Source organism: Pteropus alecto, unplaced genomic scaffold (assembly GCF_000325575.1).
Source record: "Pteropus alecto unplaced genomic scaffold, ASM32557v1 scaffold50, whole genome shotgun sequence".
Lineage (NCBI taxonomy): Eukaryota > Metazoa > Chordata > Mammalia > Chiroptera > Pteropodidae > Pteropus > Pteropus alecto.
In genome coordinates, this window is record NW_006431918.1 from 11,539,028 (window position 1) to 11,551,800 (window position 12,773).

The following is a 12,773-nucleotide window of genomic DNA, read 5'->3' on the forward strand; positions in this document are numbered from 1 at the left end:
CAGGAATGAGATTCAGAAGAGTATGCTATTTAGTGTTTGAGTGCTTGATTTCAGTTATTGAGGTCTTCAAAATTGCTGTAGTTCCTAAGAATCATCTTTCAATTCTCTGAGTTATTCCAGCATTCTTTTAGTTTAGCTCAAGTTTTACTTAAACCAAATTGAATTGAGTTTCTCTTTTTGCAAACAAAATGTGCCTGAGATTGTACCCTGTCCAGATAAAATCACCTTTTCTAAGGGTGGGAATGAAGATAGGAAAAGTTACCCTTCCAATGAACATAAGCAACCCCTACATATGCAATCAAAAGTCCTTCTCCAGCTTACGGCGTTATCCTACATATAGCCAGATGTGACCCTTCAGAAAGGGATTTTCTAGCACATTAGTATGACATCACAGATCCTATATATCCTAAACAACCAGTTGTTACATAGAGCTCTCTGTCCAGTTGTTAAATAGAGCTCTCTGGCCAGTCCTGCTGGCTCCAGCCCCTCCTAAATATTGAACCAATTGCATTTGCCACAGGCTGGTCTTCAGAACATACCTGCAATACATTTATGCACCTGATGGCTAGTAATTATTGAGCAACATATGGTCAGTGAAGAAAAAAGGCGATGTGGCATACCAAGAACTGTACCTGGAATCAGTTTTACCCAGGCGATAAAGCTTACTAAAGGCTTTTTCTCTTCTTCCAACCTTATAGAAAGTATGGAAAAGGTTTTAGAGGTGCATGACTGATGAGAAGTTTTACGTGCCTCTCATTGGGGCTTCCCCTGAACTAAGAACTAACGGCGGTGATGCAAAGTGCAATTGCCCCTAACTCAGACCTATCGCCTACGAAGAACTGAGGAGACTCAAGGAAACACACTCAACAAATATCTCCCTAGCTTGATATTTTCTGATGCTTTGCTACAAGCATTTTTTGGGGGGAATATCACAATAGCATATAACTTCTATGAGATTTGTGTGCCACTTCATAAAGCCTCTGATCCAGTCCTATGAGAACTACTTCAGCGCCACAGGAAAAAAAAAATACTGGGAAATGTAGAATCTAGTGAAGTCTTTACAAATATCTAGACCAGACAGAGCTGGACAACTTCTAGACATTTAGCCTAAGGGCCTAGTTGTTACTAAGGGGTGAGAAATCTCAGTGCCTACAATTTATACCTTCACTACGACCATACACTTCAAAAGTAATATGGGTTATTAACATGTAACCCTGATGTCAAATGAGCCCCTTTGCCTCTTTATGATGGTTCAAACTCCCATTCCATATTTCTGCCATGAAAGTCCAATGTCCACCCCACATTTCTGGGAATTCCCAGCAGACTTTTACTCTCATTGGAATTTCTGGCTCTCAATGCTGCTTCTGCTGATTAGTTTACGTGACAGTTTATCTTGCCATGTGGCACACACTGTCCCTATTCTGCACCACTTTCACCCAAACATGAAACTCAGCCCCTCTGTGTCCACAAGACATATGCTCACACAGGCCGGGCATTCACACGAGGCATTTATGTCTATAGCAGAATTTACTAAAGATTTAGGACAGTGAAAGTGGGATTTACATCACAGATAAAAAGTTCAGAAAACTGAACACTGCATATTCAACACCTTAAAAAGGTTTTAAGATATATCACTGTATCACTCCACTAGTTGCTCTCCCACACTCCCCGTCTGCTCAGTTTTCCCCAGCTTCAGGCGTTTATTGTAGAGCAGTTTAATTCTGACTGTTCTTTGTCTCCAGCTACCCATGCCCTCAGGATGCACCTTCCACCCAAACGGTTGATGGAATATTTCTCTAAAACAGATCCTGGTCCCAGCTATCAAGGTTTTTCCCTTTAGTGTACATAGAATCATTTAAATGTTGAAACTGGAAGATTCTAAAGCTTTCTAGTTTTTCTTGCACTAAATTTCATGAGTTCTTACCCTGGAACAACAAAAGCTCTCAACTTCACATCTCTTATGTATAAAGAGCATTGTGTTACCCAGTTCATTTGCTGCAGGTAAGTCCCACCAAGCAATGATATTGTAACTATACCCTTGGAAATTGGTCTGTTAGTACATCTAGATTTTCGATAATGTATAATGAATTAATTTTACCCCAAATTAAATATAAAAAAAGGCACATTCACAAGAATGGAAAGGATGTTAGATTCCTTTCTGCAGCAAAGCAGGTGGGGTTAAAGAATTTAAATGACATCAGGAAACAGCTGGTCTCTGGATAGATGTATTTGTCCTCTAAAGTGATTAATAAGCACATCATTTTGAACTTTAAAATGGCTGTTTTCCCAATTCTGCAAGGTCATTCCAGCCAAAGACATTGTTTATTTTCTGTTTTGATATGAGCAGTGGTGTAGAAAGCAGATGCCACACCTGCTCTGGAGAGGGTGGGTAACCAATACGTTTGGCGAATTAAGCCATGGATCTGAATTCTTGCCTTGAGTCCAGAAATAGCTGGCGTGGGCTATTCCTGGGCAGGGAAAGCTGGGGTTTTAAGGTGTGGCCTAAGTTCCCAGCTACCTAAAGCCAATTCAAGAATAGGAGAAGCAGGTTGATGTGTAGCCACCTCTCCTCCCGGAACTGCAGAGGTGGTGTGAATTCCATCAGCGCTGGCGACCTGGGCTATATCTCGGATCGCCAGCTCCTCCCTCTCCCTGAATTGGCTTGACCAACTCACAGACTCCAGTGTAAACTGTCTCTCCATATCTCACCGTGCTCCATCCAGACCCAGCCACCCCGGTGCCGTTCCCCAAATACACAGAGTTGTTCTGGTCTTGGAGCCTTTGCGCTGCTGCTTCTCTAACTGGAGAGTTTGTCCTCCACGTGTCCCTAAGGCAGCATCGCTCACTTCGTCCACTCAGAAAGACTTTCTCTGCCCACCTTCCCGATGACGGGATCCTCCACATCCTTTTCCCCCTCTTCTGTGCTTTATCTTTCTTCATAGAACTTGCTACCTGATGTTTCATTCACGAAGTACATAATGACTCTTCCATCAATGACAAACCTCATATTCAATGGTGGTCCCATAAGGTTATAATGGAGCTGAACAACTATCGTCTAGCGGCGTGCTAGCCGCAGTAAAGTCGCAACGTCGTAGAGGAACACATTAGTCATGTGTTTGTGCTGACGCGGATGTAAACAAGCCCACTGTGCTGCCAGCAGTATAAAAGTACAGTGCATACAATCATATAGATAATACCTGATAATGATAATAAATGACTATGTTACTGGTTTATGTGCTTACTATAGTGTAGTTTTATTGGTATTTTGGAGCGTACTCTTTCTACTTATAAAAAAAAGGTTTGCTGTGAAACAGGACGCCGTGTTACACAGGCAGCAGCTGATATCTACTGCATCTCTTGATTGCATCATTTCTCTTGTTCTTGATTTAATCTTGTGTTGTTTTGTACACTTTTACCATGCTGTACAGGCTTGTAGCCTAGGAGCAATAGACTATATCAGATAGCCTAGGTGTTCGGTGGGCTGTACCATCTAGGTGTGTGTACGTGCCTCTTTGATGTTCCCACAACAGTGACATCGCCTACCAACGCACTTCTCAGAACACATCCCTGTCCTTAAGCAGCACAACTGTATATTGCAACTTATTGTCTGTCACTAGAAAATCCCTGAGATCAAGGAGTTTTTTCAGTTCAACACTATGTCTCCTGTGCCTAAACAGTGACTCTTACACAGTATATGGAATTAATGAATAAATGAGTGAGTGAGTGATAAGCCTGGAAGAAAATGGGTAGCTTCACGTTTTAGTGCATGGACTTTCTGAGACAGCAAATCTGGTTCGAGTTTTGGCTGGATTTCACCAAGTCACTTATTCTGTCTCCCAGGATTATTGTACAGACTAAGGCGGGTGACATATGAAAGTCATTTAGCAGAATAAGCATCATTGTTTTCCCATTGTTCCAGCGCTCTTATTTTATACGTGAGGAACCAGAGGTAGACTGAGGCAGAGGGCCTGGGACAGCATCTCTAATCTCAGGGATATCTTTTGCAGAGAAGGAAACGAGTGTCCCATTCCCTCATAAAGGCATTTTCGAACAACATCGAGACCCTTAAAAACATATATTCACTTTGACTGAATTTTATTTTTGCAAATATGTCCCAAGGAAATAATCACCTACATGGGCAAAGATTTAGCTATACAGATCTTTGCCACAGTTTTGTTTATACTAGCAAAAATTAGTAGTCTACTAAGTGTCCAGTAGGAAACTGATTTGATAAACTATGGTACAGACTATGATGTAGTATTATATTGCCATTTAGAATTAAACCGTAGAAGAGTTAATAAGATGAGAAAATGCTTACATATACTTAAATTTATGACTAACACAGCAAAAGGTCTGAGTGGTTGGAATCAGAATGAATTGTGTTTTCTTTGTGCTTCTCTGAATTTCTCATTTCTTCAGTAAGTAGACATTATTTTCACAATCAGTCTTTTAAATAAAAATAATAATAGCTTGTTAGCGCCTTTCCAATGAAGCGTGAGGAAACAATGAGAGATGCGTAAACTTGGGGAAGTTTCCTGAGTTTTGATGGAATGAAATTCTTTTCCAAATGTCATGATTTTAAGTGAGCAATCCCCCTAAAGACTTTGGCACACAGCAGATTTCAGAGTTTTCTCGCTTCGCGCCATTAGGACCGACTGCCATGTGTTCCGAACATCTACATTTCTCTGTATTAGAACATTTAACGATGACCTTAGCTATGCTGCATTTTTAAAAACCAAATTGACTTATAGCATTCCTCATTAGATTGAAATACAAGGGTGATTCATCATTTACAGTAAATCTATTAGATAGATTACACTGCAAAATTCACCATTGTCGGCGTGGCAGGCTTGCCTGGAAATTAAGAATGGGAAGGGAAATTGAAGAAGAGAGATTCCTATCCGTGATTTGAAATTTAAACTTAGATAGCTATGGCAAGAATCTGAGCCCCAGCCAAAGAGGACAAGGCATCTGTCACATGTGTAAGATATTCCACTCTAATAATAGCCTAGGATCTCTTTTAGAACAGGTTAATGCCTTGCTTCGTAAGGAAAAATTTTGTATGTTAAAATGCTTTTAGGAGTATTTTCTTACCCCTTCAAAACTTTTTTTCACGATATAACTGCATATGTGATACATACAACAATTGGGTTTCTGCTGGTTAAATTCTGTGCCAAACCAACAGCATGTTCAGCTGGGGGCCCTCACTCACCAGATGTTATTCCATTAATAGCGAGTGAGCTCATCCTTGGTGTGGAAGCTTATTCATTTGGGAGAGAATAATGAAAGTGAGACAATCATTACGTCACCTTTTCCTGTACGCTCTTCTCCCCTGCAGCTAACAAGGAAGACATGACGCTGTGTTAGTTGTAAACTCACTCGTGTTCTTGCTGTCTTAGATCTACCTCCAGTGAATCGTGGGGCGATTCTAGGCCAAATGAATTTTAAATATATAACCTGAAAATTTTACATTTGCAGAGTTAGCATTCGGGATGGTCTCTGTCTTAGACTCAAGCATCATGACATTCTGAGATGTGATTATCAGCACTTGACTCCCAGAGGCACTATCCTCTCTTCACGCCTTAGCTGGGTTATCTCATTTTCCTCAGCTGGCCGTTTGAGAGGCAGAGTCTGCTGTTTCCAGAAACATAAAGACTTCTGAATAATGAAGTGAACTTTTAAAATAATGCTCATGAGATCATGTCTTTTTTTGCTTGAATGACTCATTTGGTGCTACCTATCAAACCACAAGTTCAAGTTCAGAGTAAAATTTACAGATAATATAGCAAAAAGAGGCAATATATTTCTATAGATACACATATATACATATATATGTGTATATATGTTTTATAAAAAACAAAGGTCATCTTTATGTGAGAAATTATTTTTTTAGAAAACACACATTTATCAATTAAGAACATTAACCCTTTACTGAATTTTATTGCAGCTTTCTTTTAAATACAGTAACTACTCAGCAGCAAACAATTTTACTAAATTTCTTTAAAAGGCTTTAACTTTCCGCCAAGGACGTTGCTTTTCTAGTGTCTTACTTTCTTTTTAGAATATGATTACAAAGGAAAGTGAAACATATAGTAATAACCCACTTGATGAAGCTGTCTCTTTCTTTGTCTTTTCTAAAATTTCTTATTTATTTCTTTTATAGAGGTATAATTGACACACATTATATTAGTTTTAGGTGCACAATGAAATGACTCAATATTTGTGTATATGGCAAACAGATCACCACAATAAGTCTAGTTAATATCTGTCACTGCACATAGTTATAGGATTTTTTTTCTTATGATGAGAAATTTTAAGATTATCTTAACAATTTTCAAACATGTAACACAGGTTATTAACTATAGTCACCATGCTGTACATTACATCCCTATGACTTGTTTATTTTATAACCGGGAGTTTGTACATTTGAATCTTTTCACAGATTTTGTACCCCCTACCCCACCCCCCAACACACACACACTCCCTCTGGTAACCACCAACTTGTTCTCTGTATCTGTGAGCTTGGTTTTGCTTTTTTTTTTAGATTCCATACATAAGTGGGATCAGACGATATTTGTCTTTCTCTCTCTGACTTATTTCACTTAGCATAATGTCCTTAAGATTCACCCATGTTGTCACAGACAGCAGGCTTTTTTTCTTTTTATGGCTGAATAGTATTCCATTTAGATGGAATACTTCTTTATCCATTCATCCACTGACAGATACTTAGGTCGCTTCCATATCTTGCTATTTCAAATAATGCTGTTATGAATATGGGAGTATATATATCTTTCCAAGTGTGTTTTTTGCTTTATTAGGATAAATACCCAGAAGTGGAATTACAGGATCACATGGTAGTTCTATTTTTAATTTTTTGAGGAACCTCCATGCTGCTTTCTATAGTTGCTGCGCCGATTTACATTCTTACCAACAGTGCACAAGGGTTCTCTTTCTCCATAGCCTCATCAATACTTGTCATCCCTTGTCTTTTTAATAGCCATTCTAACTGGTGATATCTCATTGTGCTTTTGATTTGCATTTCCCAGATTATTAGTAATGTGGACCATCTTTTCATGTACCTGTTGGCATGTCATCTTTGGGAAAATGTTCTGTTCAGATCCTCTGCCCCTTTTTTAATTGAATTGTTTGTTTTTCTAGCCATTGGATTGTATGAGTCCTTAATATATTTTGGATATTAACCCCTTGCCAGATATATGATTTGCAAATATTTTTTTCCGTTCTGTAGGTTGCCAATGAAGCTGTCTTTAGCTGGGCAGCCAACACTGTCTTTTTACTTTCCCTCCTGCTCTTTTGAGCTGCCTAAGTCTTTTCTTCAGCACCTAAGTGTCATCTCAGGAAGAAAGTTTGATGCCTAAGGAAATAGCTAGCCAATTATTAAGCCTTCTGTATTTTTAACTCCTATTGTGTTCTTTCCCATATTTGTCTCTACCTGCTATTCACTGTCTCTAATGGCATGTTTTCTGCAAAGAGCACCAAACTGAAATCAGGGCTTCTGGGGCAGCAACTCCACCACTTTCTCCCTCCTGCCTTTCTTCCAGGTTTCATAGTCCTCATTTGTAAAATTCGAACAATAGCATCAAAAAATTCTAGAATGCATGCACATACATATTTAATAAATTTGAATAGGTTGGGAAATGACACTGGATCCAGAGCCACACTGGGACATTTATGGGTCCTAAGTAGGTTTGCCTTCATAGGCCCTTCTCCATACAAAGATATTAAAAATTAAATTTTATGACTGTGTCATTATACTAAATATACTAATATTATAAATTGAAACATTTTCCTTGACCTAAGAGTTCATTTATTTTTCTTCTGATGTTTAAGGAATTAAAACATTTTCATGAGCCCCTAAAAGTATTGTGGGCCGTCAGCATTGGGCCTGATAGATAACTCAGTTCTACTTTCATCACAAAATCTCTATCAGTGCATCATGCTTTGCTCTCTCCTCCCCATCCTTGACGGCTTTTGTTATTGTTCCCTACTTTTCTCTTCTCTTCCTTTCTTGCTGATTTTTCCCATGGATATAGATTACCTCTTCCACTTCTCTCCAACCTCTCGTAGGTTCTCCAACTCTGGTGAGTCAAGGCACACCTGCCAACAGACACACAATTCAAAGAATTAAAATTATCGAAAATGTTCTGGGAGAGTGGAGAATGATTCAGGTTCGGTCCAGGCTTCTGTCCTCTACCATCTCTGGAGACTCTTCTAAGTGGATCAAAATCACTTCTAAATGGAGAGGTACATGTGCAGAGAAGTTTCTGGAATCACGTGCACCAAATTTTAAGGATGGCTTCTATTAGGTTGTGGGCTTTGGGTGATTTCTGTCTTTCTTCTTGGTAATTTTCTATATTCCTTGCATTTTTAAAATAAGCATGATTTTTAATAGAAAGAATAAAATATTAAAATTTAATTTTAATAAAGATTGACTACTATATTTTTCTAGAATAGGCACTGACCCATATCCTATTATCATTCCAGAACAGTTCCTTGGTCTGAAAAGCACACCTCACTAATTCTAGGGCCTAGATCTTCCCTTTCCAGGCTGACTCTGGGCGTGGCCAACTGATCTGCTTTGGCCAGTGGGATAATAGCAAATATGCTGCAAGCAGAGGTTTAAATAACTATTTTCTTGAAACCATGTTTTGGGTTGGAGATGAAGGCACATTTTCCAGAAGACTTTCATGTTTCTCTTAGTCAACACAATCATCAAAAGAGAGAGAGAGAAGTCGTTTGCATTTTTCTTTAACACATTTTTTACTTGCTATCACCTGAAAGTGAAAAAGAACTTCTCCAAGTGCCTCAGTAATTAAAAGGGAGTCGTTAATGTGCTGAGACAATAACTTAAATATTTTTCTCAGTGGGTGGCCTTGCAAATAAACACGCACAGAGTGGCTCTGATCTAGCCAACCATATGGTCCTCATTTTCTATATCTATTTCTATCTATGTTAACTCAAGAATTCTGCCACTGCAAGACTGACTAAACTTTTGCTCCTTGCTTCTTTCTTGTATTAAACAGACGGCTTAGCTTGAAACATTTCTTGGGCAATGTTTTCTTCAGTTTTCCTCACGTGGGAAAAAGTTCAAGGCCAAATTGCAGTTTAAAAAATTACATTCGCATTATTATTTTTTTAAGATGTTCCTTTATCTCTGCATTGTTTAAATCCTTTTCCTTTTGTCATTTATTTAAGGCCATAGTCTTACTGTCTCCTTTTCTACCAAGAAAGAAAGCAAAAGATCCTGAGTGATTTTAGCACATGAAGAATCGGAATCAGTAAACAATCAAGCAAACACCGAGAGCCCACTATGGGCCTTCCACCCCGCTAGACATTACGCTAGACGTTACGGGAAGTTGTAAGTGGTTCCTGGCAAAACCAAAAAGTCTGCTGCCTTGGTGTCCACAAGCTCTCCAGTCTCGGGGTGGGTGGGACCGTGGAGAACTGGATAACACAAGCTCAGGCTGAAAGGCAGCTGCTACTCAGCTCCAGCCAACTGTTCCCATGTGAGAATATAGCCCTAGTCTTGCCAGGTCAGCTAGCTTTTCCCAAAAAGCTAGAAATCAAGATTTTTGCATGAAATCTCTCCATTAAAAAAGTTGTCAACTAATTCAAAAAATTTTAAAACACTACATGGGCCAACAAATTTGCAGGCCAAATCAAATAAATCTGCAGGCCTGTTCTGACCTGTAGTCTGCCGGTCTGCACCTTCTGCATTACTATTCCAACTCCCTCAGAATTTTAAAGTGCTTACCTCTCAAAATGACTTGGTGACAATTATAATGTGTATTTTATGCAAAACAAAAACAAAAACCCTTGAATAAGATTGCTCGTACATAAATTCTAAACAATAAAACCTGCCACTCCAGTCATTTAGCACTACAGGGCAAAGTAACTTCTTGACAGAAATTTTCACTTCTAAATAATTGTTTTGATATGTAGATTCACCCTAAGTTATGTATCTATCAGGTTTCAATGGGCTCGAGTCTGTATCACCATCCCCTCTACACACACATGTAAAATATTATTCCATAACAAAAACGACCCCCGTAGAAGATCATTTTGAGTTCCTGCAAGATTGTTATTCCTAGAAACAACAAGCAATTGATAAAAATGTAGAGAAATTGGAACTCTTATACACTGATGGTGGACATGTAAAATGGTGCCCCACTATGGAAAACAATATGATGGTTGCCCAAAAAATTAAAAATAGCGTTACCATATGATCCAGCAGATCTACTTCTGAATAGATATATCCAAAGAATTGAAAGCAAGGTCATAAAAAGATATTTGTACACCCATGTTCATAGCAGCATTATTCACAATAACCCAAAGGTAAAAGCAGCCAGTGTCCACTGACAGATGAATGGCTAAACAAAATGTGGTACATATACACAATGTTATTCAGCCTTAAAAAGGGAGAAAATTCGAATGCATCCTATAAAACATAGATGAATCTTGACGATATTATGCTAACTGAAATAAGTCAGTCACAAACAGAGAAATGTTGTATGATTTTACTTATATAAAGTATCTAGAGGAGTCAAATTTATAGAAACAGAAAGTAGAATGGTGGTTGCCAGGGCCTTAGGGATGGGCAAGGGGGGATTTGTTGTCGTTTAATGGGTATATCAATCAGTGTTCTCCAGAGAAACAGAACCAGTAAGATATTTAGATACATGAGAGAGATTTATTTGAAGGAATTGACTCGTGCTATTATGGAGGCTGGCAAGTTCAAAATCTGCAGGATAGGCCATCTGGCTGGAGACTAAGGAAAGAGGCTTTGTTGCAGTTAAAGTTTGAAGGCTGTCTGCTAACATAATTCCCTCTTACTTGGGAGAGGTCAATCTTTCATTCTATTCAAGCCATCAACTGATTAAATGATGCCCACACACATCACAGAAGACCATCTGCTTTACTCAAAATCTACCAATTTAAATGTAAATCTCATCTAAAAACGCCCCTACAGAAATATCCAGAATAATATTTGACCAAATATCTCGGCACTATGGCCTGGCCAAGATGACATAAAAAAACGAACCATCCCAGTGGGTTTAGAGTTCCAATTTTATAAGATGAAAGATTCTGGAGATTGGTTGTAAATGTATGTGAATGTACTTAATACTACTGAACTTTACACTGAATAATAGTTAAGGTGGTAAATTTTGTCATGTGTATTTTACCCCAATTTAAAAAAAGAGTATATTAGATCTTTCTCTTGGGCCTGCAGCACCAGGAGGATGGGCAATGTCTTTCTACTTCTGGAAAGCTCCACAGCTACCAAGACTAAAAGTGGCATTTTAAACAATACAAGAAAGCCCATGAAAGTCAACGCCTTTGGAGGCACTTCACATGGAAAGGGAATTTTGCTGGAAAAAGTCAGAGTTGAAGCCAAATGGCCACATTCTGCCATCAGGAAGTGTGTCAAGATCCAGCTGATCAAAAACAGTAAGAAACGCAAAGCTTCCTTACCTGATGATGGTCACTTAGACTTTAGAGTGGAAAACAGTGAAGTTCTGGTGGCTGGATTTGGTTGCAAAGTCATGCTATTGGTGATATTCCTGGAGTCCACTTTAAGGTTGTCATAGTAACCAACATCTCTCTAGGCCTTATATTAAGGCAAGAAGAAAAGACCAAGACCGTAAGTTTTGAGAATGTAAACATGGTAATAATAAACTCTCAGATGCGACCCCCACCCAAGCAAATTCGAGAGAGAAATTTTTGCCACTTAATATCAAAAGAAATCTTTCCTAAGGGACACGAGGGTACAAACTGATTGTATCTTAATTTTAAGGTTTTGCAAATGACCCGAAAAATTATTCATATAGCAAACTTGTATAAAAGTTGAGAGAGTAAGTTATTATATCTTAAAAAAGCTATTTCTGTGGGGAGTTAACATGACATAGTCCAGGTATATTGCTTCCTGGTGGCATAGTTTTCCTCAGGGATGGAGCATAGAGAGCTAGATAAATAGAAGCTGATACATTCTTTCAACTGTTTCTCTCAAACAAACTTTTCAACTGAAGTGTTGGCAATAGCTAAATAGTAGTCAATTCATGGTTAATCATTTGACAAGTGACTATAATTTTAGTATTTCAGTGAACATTGCTATGTACACAGGAGATAGAATTTGATCTATAGGATAATCAAATCCATGTTTCCAGTGCATTTCAAGCAGACTTTCTGACATTTTATGCTCATACTTGAGGATTGTTCATGAGGCTAGTGAGGTAGCATTACATGACTATTTTATCAGTCTTAACTTGGAGACTCAGATCATTCATTCAAATTTCTGTATGCTAGAGAAAGTCTTCTAAACACAAGTTTCCAAAACTCAGATTTAACAGTTGTGACAAGAAGCGTCCCTTCTTTGGCCCCACTAAGATTCAGCCACTAGTTTATCCTACTAACAGGATTATAGAGTAATAATAATTCTCACCCTAATGCTGAGGGTTGAGGTATGATCATGGTAGTAAAATAACTACCAATTATAATAAAGACAATATAAATTCGTGTTACTCTAAATTCGTGTTGCTCTACCACAAATGGACCATAGGAAAGATCGATTTAGTTTTTTGGTAATAGTTTCTGTAATGACTTTTCCCCCCACCAAGAAATTTGAGAGTTAAATAAAGGAGATCATTATTGCTGAGGTGAAAAGTAAGCATCCGCCCTCCACAAGAAGGTAAGCCCTGGACAAGGTTTTCAGTCTGCAATAAAGCTCTGACTATGAGAAGCTCATTTAAGTAGAGCAA

General features: G+C 38.4%; 1 pseudogene; it reads left to right on the forward strand.

Moving 5' to 3' along the window:
* The window catches only part of LOC102896754, a 20,716-nt pseudogene extending 9,053 nt beyond the window's left edge, over positions 1-11,663 (forward strand).
* The last annotated feature ends 1,110 nt before the right edge of the window (positions 11,664-12,773 follow it).